This window comes from Armigeres subalbatus, chromosome 1 (genome assembly GCF_024139115.2).
Source record: "Armigeres subalbatus isolate Guangzhou_Male chromosome 1, GZ_Asu_2, whole genome shotgun sequence".
Lineage (NCBI taxonomy): Eukaryota > Metazoa > Arthropoda > Insecta > Diptera > Culicidae > Armigeres > Armigeres subalbatus.
In genome coordinates, this window is record NC_085139.1 from 269,430,577 (window position 1) to 269,436,646 (window position 6,070).

The 6,070-nt window shown below is 40.7% G+C and overlaps 1 long non-coding RNA gene across 1 annotated transcript; it reads left to right on the plus strand.

The window, feature by feature from the left end:
* The first annotated feature begins 3,042 nt into the window (after positions 1 to 3,042).
* LOC134213893 (uncharacterized) lies at positions 3,043 to 3,815 on the plus strand. The gene is made up of 2 exons (XR_009979558.1): positions 3,043 to 3,214; positions 3,286 to 3,815. It is a non-coding gene; the product is annotated as an uncharacterized LOC134213893 (long non-coding RNA).
* Positions 3,816 to 6,070: the final 2,255 nt, after the last annotated feature.

Genomic DNA, 6,070 nt, shown 5'->3' on the forward strand with positions numbered 1-6,070 from the left:
AAAACTGTAGAACAACCTAAACGTCAAAAAGAGCTTTGTTTTGTCTTTATTTTGAAACACAATTGTAGCTCATTTATCTATTTTTTATTTCTTTTAGATGGGTGTCCATTCGAATTCTAATTCGAAGCAAGGTCAGCGAGAGCATGGGGAAATTGATGAAGCTCAAGTTAGACTATTTTAAACGTGGATTTACAGTAAGGACAGGTGCGATCATAGCACCTGCATTCAGAGAAAAAGGACAAATACGAAGTAAATGCTGGATGTTAGAAGTTCTGGATTGAGTGCCAAAACAGTTCGCAGGCAGAAAACAATGATAACTATCTATTTGTGTACGTAAACCTGAATTCCTGTGTGTAAAAAAATACGTCGGGATAATTTTCTGCATATTTTGATGAGAATATATTTTGAATGGGGAACAAAATTCGAGAATCAAATTCTCGAGGTGGAAGGCTATCTTAACAACCATTCGACAGATACGGAATGCAAGTTAATGGTTTGTGTAACTTTGTACGAATTGTCTTTGATTCTGCACATCCGATAGTTCCTTTTTTAACTGGATTTATGCAATCAATACGCGCATCTTTTGACTGATTTCTTACCTCTGCGGATTTTCAATGATCTCTGATCTCTGATGCCTTATGGCATTCCGACTCCAGATAAAGTTATTGATATAGAGAGCTTATCGTTTTTCAGCTCCACGAAGGGCCAATTTCTTTACCTCTGCTTAATATTAAACCAGGTGTATGAGTAAGCCCCATAAAAAGTAAAGTAAAAGAAACCCAATTAACACGGAACGTAGTATAATATCATATATTAGGAGCATCCTCTTTTCTTAGACTAGAACCAAAACTATTGAATATTATTAATAATTATTCAACCAAAACTATTTAATATTAATAAACACCTGTTGAGAACATACTAAGCTTAGAAAGGTACGAACTAGGTTTATCCTCCATGTTCTGGCATTCGTTATCGGATAGGCTCTAACAACCTCCGAAGCCATACATTTCCTTCCACTCTGCTACCAACATCAATAAAACGCATGTAACCCCCGGAAGGCCCTAAGGCAAAGTTTCTCCACGAAAGTACCAGCGAATCACTAATGACTAACTAAGCGTACTGTAAAACATATCCTCAGCTCGAGATGTGAGAGAAGTTAGCTTGAAATAACCGCGAAATTTCAATTTCTTGATCTTGCCAGTAATATAAGAAATCAGCGAGATAATGTTCCTGAAGTAGTCTATCTGAAATAATGAAAAAATGAGATGCATGCAAAAATTAATTTATTAAGAACGGTTCTTTAGGTTGGGATACGCTTCCAAATAAACAAGAAGAAAAATTTTCATCTCGTAAACAGTTCAGAATGAAACCTAGGCAACAACAATTGTGCTATAAGAATTGTACACAGCTAGTGTCAAAATTTAATTACCATAGTTGATTTATGGCTAGCGTAAAAACCTGGATATCCCGATATCTCTCCCTATGTCGATGGTTTCCTCGGTCCCTTCAATCTACATACATTTTGGCTTTATACATCTCGATAACTTCCCTATCTCGACATATTTCTATCCCGATGTGTTATAATCGTATTTTGTTCTGGATTCACTCTCCTTATGTCGATATGTTCAAATTTTTAGGCTACTAGACCATATTTGGACGATAACAATACAGATCAACAATAAGTAATGATATTTGTTTTGTTGTCGTTTTTCATAGCAACAAGCTGTTTTGGATCTAGTACCCATTTAAATTTTCCTTCTATTCCTCGATCTCTCCCTATCTCGATGGTCCCTTCAATATCGAGATGTGGAGAGCGACTGTAGTATAATCCCGAGCAAGGTCGGGTACGTTCAACTAGTTTTTCTTGCGAAAGTATCGAAAAATAATCTATTAAATCCCAAAAAATATCTGACATTGGATACGAAATCGAGAAAGCACCATAAAATGAGCGTAATTAAGTTCAGCCGAAATATCTCACCGTAATGCTACGTTTTGAAAGGGCAAGTGAATTGAACAACTTAGTTGAATGCAATTTACTTGCCAAGAGTTGAACATGTTCAACTTACTGTCCGTTCAAGTGAGTTGAGCGAATGTGTTTGGACGCGTTTAATCCAAGCGACTTGATAAGAAAATTATTTTGAGCTTTTTAGTGGAATGTTTTCACCTGTCATAAGACGAGTTTAAACAATCCCATTGAATTCCACCACTTAATTGTATCCTGACAGATACGTATTTCGACCTCAACAGTAAGGCCGTCTTCAGTGTCTCGTACTTGACTCGACTTGTCTAAGTCGAGTCAAGTACGAGACACTGAAGACGGCCTTACTGTTGAGGTCGAAATACGTATCTGTCAGGATACAATTAAGTGGTGGAATTCAATGGGATTGTTTAAACTCGTCTTATGACGGGCCAAGCGACTTGTTCAATTCACTTTCCATGTCTAAATGTAACAAAATAATCATACTCATTATGATAAGCGCAACATAACAAAACGCAATCGGATGAGTGTCATCCTCATGCCTTTCCACTCAAGATACATATTCATTCAATCAATGGTGGGCAGCGAAAAGTTTTCAATTCATAATAAGTTGAAACGCAGGTGTTAAGTTACAGCAGGAACTTAGGACACCGAAGAGGAAGAAGAATGATGCATTGGAATAATATCGATAATATTCAGAAAGAATTAATCAAATTTCTTGCTGAAGAAAATAATAGAAATGTTTACAGTGGAACAATCATTTTAATGTTTGCGGAACGCCTTTCACAGTTTGAATGATTGAAGCAAAGGTGTAGTTTGTCTGCTTTGCACTGCTTCATCGAAATATTTACAGTAGTTTTTGCATTTAACAAAGTCGATATTCCGGTAATCGATTTATTGAAAAATGTATGGGCATCCCCACACTGTAAAATGTCATCGAACAACTGTATGACTACACTGTAAACCTGACAATACTCTTTAATGAGTAAAAAGTATACATAATTTTGCGGTATATGGAGCTGTCAAAAAAATGGGTATATATTTTTTTTCGATAATGGGGATTTTCTATCCATTTTCCTGTACAAAGCATTTACCCATTAATGGGTGAAAAACATCTTATAAGTCACAGTGTTCATTTCAGTTTCGGTCGAGCGGGCCGTGCGAGGCTAAATTTTAAAATTCTTAAAAACAATCATGAGAGCTTCAAACGAGGCTTTAAAATAATATTCAAATACGGTAAGTTTTGAACTTTAATACCGTTCGGTCTAACCGAATGCTAATGTAAAAATATTTATCTTTAATTTTAGTTTGCGCTAGAAGAATTATCCTGGCCACAAAATGCAATGTTGTCGGTGGATGCCAGTCAGTGGACGACGTAAGAGCTGGAGCGGATCGTTTGTGGGAATGGATGTAGTAACTCATCGTTTTCTGTTGGTGTTTCGCGCTCCCTACACCGAAGATATGCTAACTTCTCTGAATCGGAAAGGGCTTCGGCCCAAGTGTGGACTTCATGTAACAGGGTGGCGAATTCCCACACGCAACGGCACCAGAATGGAACTTTATCCTAGGACACACCGGTCCCGAATTTCTGCCCAAGGCAAACGTTGGATCCCAGTACTTCACCGTATCTTGATGACCATCAGCGTCTCCGACAGCGTCGTCGAAAGGATGAGCATCATCCGGCACTGGAAAGTCGAATTTTGGCAAGACATATCAAAACAAATCGTCGTCGCCATCTGTTGTCAACTTCATAATGTTATCTTAATTAAGTCATTATATTCTTTTGTTTTTCCTTTAATATAAGTACCTAAATAAATAAAATTCGTTTGCTCGCTCATTTTCCTCGTTTTTCAAACATTATTATCATCGATTGAAAATTTTACTTGATCTGCTTATTAAAAACAAATAATAAAATGAGCAAAATTTACCCACCCCGATATTTTTTCAATATGCCATAATGGGTAAAAATTATACTTCAATCTGACGTATATGCGTTTTACTCATTAATGAGTAAAGGCTATTTACTCTTTTAATGAGTTGAACTATTTAACTTCATAATGGGTACTTTTTTACCCATTAAAGAGTACTTTGGTGGCACAGTGTACTCACCGGAAGATGGCAGGAGGGTTTTCCAACACAAGATAGAAAAAAACATGTTTAGATTCCTCTTTGCTCGCTAGATGATGTTGTTATCACCGACAAATTGTTCGCCATTTCGTTGTATGGGAAAACTCGAAGTGAACCATATTGTTAATATAATATATTTGCTTAATCGGACCCCAAAGGTCGCCGGGGGGAGGCGATGGTGAAGGTCATGGTGTGTCATAAGAGGTGGCGGTCGACGTAAAAATGGACAGCCCCACTCTGACTAAGGTAATAAACTCGGTGATGACCAACCACGAGAATAGCAGAGGCCATACAATGGAGGTGATTACGGACGTATCGGACGTAATCATATCCTTTCTGGATAGCCGCGTCAAATATAGCAAGGATCTCGACATTATTGACGTCAGGACATATCGTGGCGCTAGCATCGACTCTGACCACTATCTGGTGATGATTAAACTGCGCCCAAAACTATCCGTAATTAACAATGGTCGGTACCGACGACCGCCGCGGTACGACCTAGAGCGACTGAAGCAACCTGATGTCGCTACTGCATACGCGCAGTATCTCGGGGCAGCGTTACCGGAAGAGGGTGAGCTCGATGGAGCCCGCGAGCTGAAATGTGCAGGGATAAGGATGTGAGCATCTTGACGGACGTACGTGTGGTGATCGAAAGGTGGAAGGAGCACTACGAAGTACATTTGAATGGCGCTGAGAGTACAGGCAGTGAAGGTCAAGGCAGCGAAGGTGATGACTACGTCAGTTTAACGGACGATGGAAGCCAACCAGCCCCACCCTTGAGGGAAGGTAAGGATGCCATCCAACAGACCAATAAAGCAGCTGGTAAAGATGGTATCGGAGCTGAGCTCATCAAGATGGGCCCGGAAAAGCTAGCCAACTTGCCTGCACAAACTGATAGTCAGAATCTGGGAAACTGAACAGCTACCGGAGGAGTGGAAGGAAGGGGTTATATGCCCCATCTACAAGAAAGGCGACAAGTTGGAGTGTGAGAACTTTTGAGCGATAACCATCCTTAATGCCGCCTACAAAGTGATATCCCAGATCATCTTCCGTCGTCTGTCAGTTATCAAGCCGGCTTCATTGACGGCCGCTGGACAACGGACCAGATCTTTACTGCAAGGCAAATCCTTCAAAAATGCGGTGAATACCAGGTCCCAACGCATCATCTGTTCGTTGATTTCAAGGCGGCATACGACAGTATAGACCGCGTAGAGCTATGGAAAATTATGGACGAGAACAGCTTCCCAGGGAAGCTTACCAGACTGATCAAAGCAACGGTGGATGATGTGCAAAACTGTGTGAAGATTTCGGGCGAACACTCAGTTCGTTCGAATCGCGCCGGGGACTAAGACAAGGTGATAGACTTTCGTGCCTGTTGTTCAACATTGCGCTAGAAGGTGTCATGCGGAGAGCCGGGTGTAACAGCCAGGGTACGATTTTCAACAGTTCCAGTCAATTTATTTGCTTCGCGGATGACATGGACATTGTCGGCCGAACATTTGCAAAGGTGGCAGAACTGTACACCCGCCTGAAACGTGAAGCAACAAAAGTTGGACTGGTGGTGAATGCGTCAAAGACAAAGTACATGCTTGTGGGCGGAACCGAGCGCGACAGGGCCCGCCTGGGAAGCAGTGTTACGATAGACGGGGATACCTTCGAGGTGGTCGAGGAATTCGTCTACCTCGGATCCTTGCTAACGGCTGACAACAACGTTAGTCGTGAAATACGAAAGCGCATCATCTGTGGAAGTCGGGCCTACTACGGGCTCTAGAGGAAACTGCGGTCAAAAAAGATTCGCCACCGCACCAAATGTGTCATGTACAAGACGCTAATAAGACCGGTTGTCCTCTACGGACATGAAACATGGACAATGCTCGAGGAGGACTTGCAAGCAAGGATGTTGAAGATCATTCAGTAATTTGCGTTCGATCATTTAGTAGTTTGTCAATAACACATTCCAGAGAC